Source organism: Cupressus sempervirens, chromosome 10 (assembly GCF_028749045.1).
Source record: "Cupressus sempervirens isolate cs-2001-9-10 chromosome 10, ASM2874904v1, whole genome shotgun sequence".
Lineage (NCBI taxonomy): Eukaryota > Viridiplantae > Streptophyta > Pinopsida > Cupressales > Cupressaceae > Cupressus > Cupressus sempervirens.
The window spans coordinates 779,669,304-779,680,451 of NC_143127.1; the positions used below are offsets into that span (position 1 = coordinate 779,669,304).

At 32.0% G+C, this 11,148-nt stretch overlaps 1 pseudogene across 1 annotated transcript in view; it reads left to right on the top strand.

The window, feature by feature from the left end:
* The first annotated feature begins 2,445 nt into the window (after window positions 1-2,445).
* Window positions 2,446-11,148, top strand: part of LOC149536194 (scopoletin glucosyltransferase-like) — a 36,732-nt pseudogene continuing 28,029 nt past the window's right edge. Inside the window, exon 1 of the transcript XR_016357202.1 lies at window positions 2,446-4,152. The product of XR_016357202.1 is annotated as a scopoletin glucosyltransferase-like (transcript). The remainder of the gene's footprint in view (window positions 4,153-11,148) is intronic.

The window sequence follows — 11,148 nt, forward strand, 5'->3', positions numbered from 1 at the left end:
TAATTTCTCACATTTTTCCTCAATGTTTGACTTGGGAAGCTCCCTCATATAATAGCCATATTTTTATTTTGGTGTATATTTTACCGAAAAGTACATAAAGGAGAAGACATTGAAACTAGAACAAGATGGACAAAAGAAACCCCAATAATAGACATATGAATACCAAATAGGATTTCACAATGGATAATGATTGCAAAATGATGTTTAGAAAAAAATTGAACGGTAGAAAAAGAAAGGTAGAGTATTCTGACATAGGAAATGATATATTATTCCCAAATATTTAGGTCAAGGTAACATAAATGAAATCATTTTATCTCATCAATTACATAGACTAGAGAAACATTAGATTTCACCACAACTTATAGAGATTAGTAAATTGGTATACAAAAAACTAGTAATAAAAACTGATGAATATATTCAAGACTTGCGACTAAATGCATTCTTCACTATCCCTTTGCAAAGAATTTTTTTTTAAAACTCTTTTATGCATGGTGCAAATCCAGAAATCTAGTTCAAAATTATTCCATAGTATCCCCTCTCTAGAATATTATCCCCCTCTTTACATTTCCAAAGCTTTGTATTTATAAGCTCCTTTTGTAACTAACTTTTTGGGTTGGTAACTACTTAGGTTAGAGTATGGGACTATTCATATTTTTTCCAACTAACTCTAACAATTTACAAAAATGAGATAAAATCATATCTTTTCCAAAAGCCAATATTAATTACAGTCAGTCACATAAGTCACTTTCTCAAAAGGATAATTAAGAAAATATTCATTTGTTTATTCTCTTCTCCTTTTTTCTGCACAAAGATCTAGAAGGCTATCGTTGCTTTCAATTTTTTTTATTTTTTTAATAATCAAAGGCACAAGTAGGGTTTGTAAGGCCATGTCTTTATTAGATTTTGAAGAATAGTTATAGTTGAAGGGCTAAGGTTCTCATTATTGTTTAGGTTTGTCATTTCTCTCTAGGGTTACTACAGGATATAGAAAAGAATTATGCTTGTAATTGGCTACTCTCTAGGACTTGTTTACAAGCCTAATGATACATAGAATTCTTAAAAGTGGATATAAGGAATTAATTTAGCATGCTACTCAAAATGAAATTGGTGTTTGGGAAAATAACATCACCATATGAGATAGAAAATAACACCATTACACAGAATTTGGAACTACTGAAGTGAACTAACTAAAATAGGGAGAAAAACAATAATTTTTGTAAAAAGGGCTTTAAGGAATTATTATTTTGAAACCTCTAGAAATTTTCTATTCTAGTTGAAAAAACTCAAACAAGAGAACAAAATATTTCACAAAATCGTGAAAAAAAAACTTACGTACTTTGAAATAGTAGATGCAAGGAGAATTATGATACATCAATTGGACATAAACAAACCATCGGGAATGAAATCACTATAAAATGTTTCACATTGAAAAATAAAAAAGAGTTTAGTCCACTTAAAGAAATGTAAATTAGCAATCATTAAAATTTTGAGATCCTTTACTTACTAATAACTATATGTCTACCATTCTCAAATTTTTAAAAAATTTAAAATATTTTATAATAGTTGATGATATAAATTATACTTAGTATTTCTAACTCCAGAAGAAAAGTAATTTAACAAAACTATCACAATTAATTTTTTATCAAACTACTAAGTTGTAAAAAAATCAAATATATAGTTAAACTAGTTAAAGCAATCACAAATATTATTCACATATTGTATTTATTCACTAAAAATTTAAATAAGAGGTTAAACTAATAAAATCAACTAAAAATATTGTTGGTTTATGGGGTTGGCCTTGCCCTCAAGATGGTAGTTTTTTTTTGTTTAGTAGTTTTATTATTAGTTATCTTTAGGCTTACATGCCTCTACTATGTCTTCTTGGCTATTGTGAATACAATTTTAATTGTGCTAGCATTTGGAATCATTTTCCTTAAATGACTTTTCTAAGTTAATGTTTGCGTTATTTATAACTTTTCTACTCTCTAGTCTAAGAGATTCTAGCTGTACCCTAACTCTTCATATACAATTGAGTGGGATTGTGCTCATTATTTGATTTAATTCTATTATCAAATATAAAAATATTATCAATTATTATATTAATTTTTATGTTAAATCTTATTTCCTCTGAACATGTGTATTTGCTTTTCATAGACATCATAATATAGACAGGAAATTTTATGCTTGTGTCCTTTATTTCAAGAAAATAATTTGTAAAATCATTATCATGAACATGGAGTGCTAGACTTACCGTCACTCTTTTACTCTGCATTTGGTGGAGTCCAGGTAGGATGCCCTTCTGATTTTATAAAATATTCCTATTATTATTCACCCCCGTGCCATCGGTTGGGACTGGCATTTTATACAGCCACCAATTTTGACTTTGTTGGAGAAACAAGGTTCAGGCCATGTCGCCATTGATTGAATTGAGGAACTCGTGAAATTAAAGATGCGAAATGGTACACGCCAATTTCAACAGTCAGGCGTGGCGAAAGAGATTGGGGCCCGGGAGTATGTAGGAAAGCATTCTCTTTTCCGTGGGGAATACGCTACTTCAAATGTTTCAATTATTTAATGAAGAGATCCGACCGAATAAGTAGAGGAGGCCGAACTCGGTTGGGTAGATTCGTTTTGGTGAGCAAAGATGAATAGAAGTGAGAAGCCTCATGTAGTGGCAGTGCCATTCCCAGGCCTGGGCCACTTCATCCCCTTTCTCGACCTCGCAAAGCTGCTCGCTTCCCACGGCCTCACCGTCAGTTATGTCACAACACCTGCAAACGTCTCACGCCTGCAGGGCTACCTTGATCAAGCCCCTGATAATGACACTCTCGATATTCGACTGGTTGCCCTTTCCCCCGCCCCTCGTGGAGGATTTACATGGATGCGAGAGCACCGACCTTCTTCCGCTTGAATCAATGGGTCTTATATTCCACCTCGCAATGAAGCTTCAAGACCCTTTCGACATTTGGATGGAGCAGCAATTGGATGGAGCTCCTGTTTGTATTGTCTACGATTTATTTATGGGGTGGGCTATCGACACCGCCCGAAAATTCAACATTGCCAGTTTTCTCTTCAACACCTGCGGAGCCTTCGCAACGAATCTGATGTATTCCCTTTCGTGTTCAATGCTTGACAACAGCTTGGAGAAAGACGAGGAGGACGAGAGCCTAGTGATGAGCTTCAATATGCCGCGCACCGTCAGATTGAGTAAAAATGAGGTATCCCCTGTTTTCTTCAACACAAACCCCCTAATGGGTTTTGCTCGTCAATGTTACCTAAATATTGGCAAAGGATCGGGAATGTTGATCAATACTTTCCATGAGCTCTAGCCTTTGTATGTCCAGCACTTGAAAACTTTGACCGCTAAACCAGTTTGGGCAATAGGCCCTGTAAATCCCCAATTTTTATCTAGAGGAACGGGAAATATTATGACGCGAGGGAAAATGACGGACATCAATGAAGAAGAGCTGGTTTCCTGGCTGGATTCGCATAGCCCGTGCTCTGTAATTTATGTTTCGTTTGGAAACTTTGTTACCTTGCCAGAAGAGCAAACACATGCCTTGGCCAGAGGTCTGGAAGCCAGTGAACAGCCATTTGTATGGACTATTAAAGTACCCCCAAAGAAGGAACCAGCGTCTTCAAGTTCAGATTCAATAACTGATCAAATTAGCACATTTCTGATCAAGTTGCGAACGAAAGGGAGAGGGTTAATCATACGCGGTTGGGCAACCCAACTGGTAATTCTTTCTCATCCGTCGGTGGGTGCCTTCATAAGCCACTGCGGATGGAATTCTTCGCTGGAGAGCGTTTCTCTTGGTGTCCCAATTCTTGCATGGCCCATGTCTGGAGATCAGCACTTCAATTCTAAGCTTTTTGCTGAGTTGGGCGTTGGAATCCAGTTTTGCCAGAATAAAGGCGAGATTACGAAAGAGGAAAGTATAAAGAAAGCTGTCACAATGGCTCTGCTTGGAGACAAACGAGAAGAGATGAGAGAGAGCGCAGAGAAATTGAAATTGATGGCTTCAGATGCTGTCAAGCTGGAAGGATCTTCTGCCACAGATTTGAGAGATTTTGTGAGAGAGATGCACAAGTTGAATACCGGATCAACAAAGGATAAGGAGAGGGAATCTGATTCTTGATTAGAAATCTCGAGTAAGACTTCTCACTTTTATAAATAATGCTTCTCTACTGTAGTCTGGTTTCAGTTTTCCGTTCCGTTGTCTCTAATGTGTTTAGCCTAAATTTTATGCAGCACTATTAAGCCCTGCCTTGTAGAGACCCTACCTATTGCTATTTACCATCTTTTACCCTTGCAAACTTTGGGAAGCTAAATATAAAATGAATGGTTTGTGAGATTTTGTGGTTTTCTGAGTATAAATACTTGTGGAAGCAGTAGAATGTGTCTATGTAAATTACCTTCGTAAAATCTTTAGGAAATGGCATGAAATAGTGGCAATATGTTTGGAGATTTCATCCATGCCATAGAAATCTTTGGGGAATGACATAAAATGCTTATAAAGACCATCTGTCAAACAACTGAATGACAATTTAATTCCCGAGCATGACATGGATTGCATTTTTTTATTAAAAATGGGTTTCTCTATTAACATATAGAATTTTGTTGGATATGTTTTTCTCTTGAAATGTGGATATTTATGTTTTGGATACATAAGTATGGAGCTTTCAATTGACAATGTTTTTTGGCATAAGGGTCTTTGACATTTTTCCTTATTTGTTGTTCCTCTTGTTTCTTTTAAATAGTGTATCTGAATAGGGTTCTTTGTTTGGAATGTGATGGATGCATCTTTGGCCTTTGTTAATTGGGAGAGGATAAAATCAGGTTTTTCTTCACACAAGCCTAGGATTTCATTAAAATCATTGGCCTAATTGCAAAACTTTTTAAAGTTTCTCTTTGAAATAGTGTAATTTTGGACTCGACAAATGGATGGTAGAGATCTTTTGGGTTGTTTTCATCATTTCTGCATCATTTTAAATGTTTATGGGTCCTTAGTAGCAACAAAGTTAAAGAGATGATATGTCTTAATGATCGCAAACTCACTACTTAAATCATGAATTGAACATTACCAATATAAATACTTGATAGTGGAAAGATAATAATTTTGATTCTAGAACACAAATACAAAGACATTTAAGACATCAATAAATTTATTACTAATATTAATATAGCACAATTACGAATGATGATCCCAAATATGAGCATCATCAGTCTTACAATATAGTGTCTTACTTTAAGACCCCACATATCATGCACCTTGAAGAAGGGAAAGGAATTAAGGCGATTTATTAACTTGGTTATGAGATAACTTATCGGTTACAAATGTAATTAGTAAATGAATGAAAAGACACATCTTTTATTGGGTCAAAACATATGTTATAGAAGTGGATGAGAAATGGAGAATAAAGGACATAAAAAGGAGGAATAGACGCAATAAGAAGTAAGCCGCCAATACTGAGGAAAGGATTGAATAAAACAAAGGGTAGCCACCCAAGCTTATAATATATTGTGTATGAGACTAAAGACGTACATATTATGAAGGCAACAAAAATTCATTAAATGAGGTGGATAAGGGTGGAAAAATAAGACGTAGCAACAAAATAGATATAGGGTAGATTAGTTTTAATATAAGGGCAGCCAGTAACTATTTAAGGATAACGAATTAATCATCCTCTTGCATAAATAATATTTTTGTTTGTCGGCCTTTCTCCAGTTTCTCTCCTCCCATATTGTAATCAAATGCCTTGAAAATAAAATACACTTTTAGCATATTCGAGTGTAGGTGAGGTAATGATGGAATCTTTTCACATTGTTATTTATATTTAAACTCGATTAATAAAAAAAATCTAATATATCCATATAAAATATTGATCTTTTCACATAAGAGAGTAAGAATAGAACTAAAGTGATAAGACTATAGTTAGCACTTTATGCGTAGGAATGTCCAAAGCATGTATAAAATATATTAAACTTTTCCAGCATTGGAAATGACACTGCCATAATGTGGGGCTTTTCCAACCCACTCATTTTCGCATTCCCAAAAAAAATCATAGAAATTAAATTATGGCTGTAAAGGTGGATTATGCTATAAAATTATTGATATTTTGCTATGGAAGATGATAAGCTTTCATCATGCATGACGAATTTGATGTCAGTAGTGAGAGCATAATTCCAAAAATTGGACTAATGATGACTCCCAACATGCAAATAGTGAAGGTTGAGGAAGTCACGATATTCCAAGACGGCAATAGCTATCCAACCAAGAATTTTGTTGGCTGGATGCTCATGCCCACACCCATGTTATGTGCATGCACCATGCTCCTTTAACTTCTTGCCAGTACTTGCCCTATTTGTCTACACTCAAGGACACTATTTTTTGGTTTTTTATAACCTATTTTATTTACCTTGTGTACAAACAATTTCATCATTTAGCTTTAAACCTATATTCACTTTGTATAAATTTTATTTTTGTGAGCATTCAGAATTAAAGTTTTTTATAGTTACTTAAATGATTAAGTATATTTAAACTTTTTTTATTTAAAAAAAATCAAAGTTTTATAATATTTCTAATATATAGCAATAGTTTCTTTGGAAGAGATTGTGTTGGACTTTTTGCGTCAATGTCTCTAGAAGGCAATCTATGGTCTTACTCATCCTTTAGCTCTCCTTTGTCCTAATGATGGATCACCGAATGTGATCTGAAACATTGATGCAAAAATTACAACACAATCTCTTCCAAAAACTATTGCTATAGATGATGGATTGTAGAAAATTGATGCCTTTAAAATATTTTTAATACTAAATAAAATTGAATTTATTAATTGAATTTTGATTTCATTTTAAAATCAAAGTTGTAACTCTTGAAACAACATTCAAGTAGACCTAGCCTAAAAACTTGCAACTTCAATGTGATCTCCGCATATGACAAATTACTATCGAAAGATTGAAAAGTTCTGACTAAGATCCAATTTTTTTAATTTGTTGCTTCAAAGTTGCAACTCTTGAAACAACATTTGAGTAGACCTAGCCAAAAAAATTTAGGAACTTTGAGAGATTATCTCTGCTGCTTTGAATCAATTTTACGAGAAGAGAGGATGTACTTTAAAAGTCCCATTAATTTGTTGTTGTGAACGGGCAATGGGAGAACATGTAAGAGAATGGCTTTAGATGTAGAATTATAGAGAGTGAAAAAAGGGTAAAATAAAATCTTCAATAGCAATGTTTGTCAGAAACTAATAAGACTAATTATATTGGTTTAGATAGGATTTTAGCTGTTGATGCAAGGGCATGTAATTGAACTCAAATTTATTGTAGCTTCTTTCATTATGCACCCTAGATATGTCATATGTAGAAATAGAATACAATCAAGTCATATAAATCAGATGAAAGTAGTGAGTCATCAAAAACCTTTTCCTATGAATTCAATTTGATGGTTTGTTTTTTAAAAGTCAAAATTGACTTTTTTTGGGGAGTTTGCATTTACTAGTAGTTTTCCTAAGCTCTTTTTGACTGGGCTTGTTCTAGGCCATGAGAGGCTAGAAGAAAATCAATACAAGAGAGGGTCTGACTATATATATGCCACTTAGTTTGTTGGTATGGATTTGCATTCATAACTAAATGAACCACATTCCTTAGATTTCTCAGCCCGCTCCAAACTTTGAAAAACTACCAAAGGAGTGTTTGTCTTTTCAAAAGAAAATGCTTCAAAAAATGCCTAAGCATAGACCTTAGATTGGTCTTTTGAGGAAACTTTTATTTTTTAATGTGACCCAAACTCATTTCATTCTAGGCTTCCATCAGAAGAAAATTGTAATCAATCCAAGTTAAAGAGTATTATATTTTGTATTGCAATTCAATGTACTTCATTTCAGTCTAGGTTTGGTCTTATTCCATTTTGTAATTCAATGTAATTCATTTTATTTTAGGTTTGTTCAATTCTATTTTAGGAAAATTATTTTTCCATGTACATGTTACCTAAGTCTATTTGAAGAAAAATGTAATTCAATGTTTTATTCCATTTGTGGAAAGTTGCAATTACATATATGTGATTCATATTCATGTTCATTTCATTCATATCCATCATTTCATTTATTTTAGACCTATTCTATTCCATTTGAGAAAAATGTCATCTAATAAAAATTGTTATTTAATATATGTGATCTAAGTCCATTTCATTCTAGGTCTCTTCTATTCATTCGAAGAATACTCTATTTTTAGTTATTTATGTTCAAATTTCAAAACCATACTAATGACATTGTTTCTTATTTTGCAAAAGAAGCTACAAGTTTGATAACTTGTCATCATTTAGCATACAAAACCCTAACACAAAGCAAGGAAAGATAAAATTTAAATGTTACAATGATGGTGCTTTAGAGTTTTTTTGTTGAGATCCCTTTTTAGACTAAAGTTCTAAAAGGACCCACTTCTTGTTGAAATTTCACATTAGAAATGAAGATAAGAAAAAATATAACAGTGAACAATAAGACACAAATATTTATCTGAGGAAAACCATCCAACTTGAGAGAGATAAACCCAACCCCCAAGAGGGATTCGTAAAAACTAAATTTTTATGGAGCATCTAGAGAAAGCTTAGGGGTCTCTAGTATTGCAGATATTATTCATGGCTAGGAAGGAAGAATTGTAGCTAAATTTGCAAATTTCTTGTATGAATATACTAAAAATAAAACTAAAATCACAACATTAATAGAAAACTTGAAAATATGCGAAGACCTTGATATTAAATGCCTAGAAATAGGAGATTCCCATATTATCATGAACATTTTGTAAGAACTAGTAGAACTCCCTAATAGAAACTTTAATCTATCTTAGAGCATAGCTTAGATCTTCTTCATTCCTTCTTAGGTATAGAATTTAAACATATATAGAGAGAATGAAAAAAAATTGTGGGCGAACTAGCCAATAAAGGAGAAGATGGTCTAAACTTTTTAGAGATTTTGATTCAGGACAAGGATCATAATTAACCTAATACCTATAATAATATTAATTCAACTAAAATTAATCAAATAAGCTTGGACATTAAGTTTCCTCAACAAAATATAAAATAAACATATAAATAAAACATATGTATCTAAATATCTATTAATACATAATTACTCACAAAAAAATCACAATATGCCTATGCATGCACCTCTTGGGACCTAAAATAAATTTCTTGTTCCTTAATACATAAAATTTTAAGTAATACTACTTATAAATGAATAAAGACATGTTCTAAACTTCTCAAATAGTTGATATGCATTATGAAAACAAAAAAAGTCCTAAAATTACATGAATAAGGGCAAGGACAAACAATATAGTTAATACATACAATCTAAACCAAAAACTTTCACTATACCTATACAATTAGTTATTTTTCATTTATCACTTCACAATTACTAACAATCTTAATAATATTCTACTAAGTAATCACTATTTCAACTAATATTGGCATAGAAATATATATTTAGATGTTACTTTAAGCACTAACTTCAAGAGCTACCACCTTTCCATCTAATAATCAATTTCCTAAACCCATGATTTTCAATCCACTTAGGGCCTGTTTGGCAACTGGAATACAAGCAGAATAGGTATATGTAAATTCTTAAAATTTTGAATTCCTTATTCGGATGCACCAAAATGGAATTGGAATATGAAGTAAAATAGGAATACATATTCCAATTTTGGCCCAAAAATGGGGTTTTGCAATTCCTCCCAAATAGGTATTATTGGAATGTGTATTCCTATTCACTTTTATTTATTTTAGAAAACTTAAATTTTGGGGTCTGCAAATTCCTATCAAATATTGGCTGAACCAAATAGAGAACAGGAATACGTAGCCCCATTTTCTATTCCAGAATACATATTCCTATTCCGCAGCCAAACAGACCCTTAGTTATTTTGTGGTTGGATGCCTCCATGCCATTCCATCATATGTTATGCACATCTTTTACTTTCTTTGCATTAATGTTAAATCACAACTTGCGTTAAATTACATAGTCATTAAAATAAGAAAAATATAAACTAATTATTTAAACTTTAAAGTGGTTTAAACATGAAAGTTAATAGTAAATGGTCCTATGATATTTAAAAAATTAAAAAAAATTAAAAAATTAAAAATTAAAAAAAAAAAATATAAAAAAAATATATATATATAATCACACACACAGACACACACACACATTAATATAATTATATAATATTAAACGTATATTTAATAAATGAAATATACTTATCATTAAAAAAAAAATTATAAATAATTTTTTATTTTATCTAATAATTTCATTTTAAATCAAATGGTATATTATGTAATATAGTAAAATCTTTCACTTGCCTTGTGTTCTAGTGTGGGCTAATAGTATGAATCATTTCCTATTGATGCATGTATTTGTTTCCCTTTCATTATGTTTGAATCAACCTATTAATTGCTAGTAGAGTTAAATTTTAAACTTTCTATTTCTAACCTATGTGGATTTTGTTTTCTCTTAACCCTTTATTATCATCATATGCTACATATTGGTTAGTAAGTAAGGTAGAGACCTTTTCTGGTTTGGATTTGGAAATTGTCCTATAGCAATAGACAACTCTTATAAAACATTTATTTTAGGATGGATTCTCTCGAAGGATCCTCTGATCTCTTTATGAGAGGTCTGATCCTTTTATCCTTGCATTTTCCTCTATAGCTATGATAGTTTCAATTTACTTATCTCTCCAATTTTTCTTTTTAGGCTTTATGCCTTCACTCTTTTTCTTTTTGAACTTAAGCTAAGATAGGAGTATAAGAAATCTTAAACAAAAAACTAAACAACCAATGAATCTAAGATCAGAGGAAGGAAACATAATCTTTAAAAATAGGATTAGAAATTTTGAAACCAATGGGATAAAGCACTGAAATGATTGATTTCCTAATATTACTAATGTCTCATTTCAATTTTAGTAACAAAATAATAGGTTAAGGAAGGAAAAAACTTTCATCTCCATGGTATACCCAAGAAAAGAGCATCAAGAAACTAAGGAATACACTTGAAAAGTCTTGGAACATTTGTAATGATAAGAATAGTCATGTATATGTATCAATCATGGTGAAAATAAACTGTCCCTTTTAAATTTGTAACTTGTATAGGACAAAAGCCTTG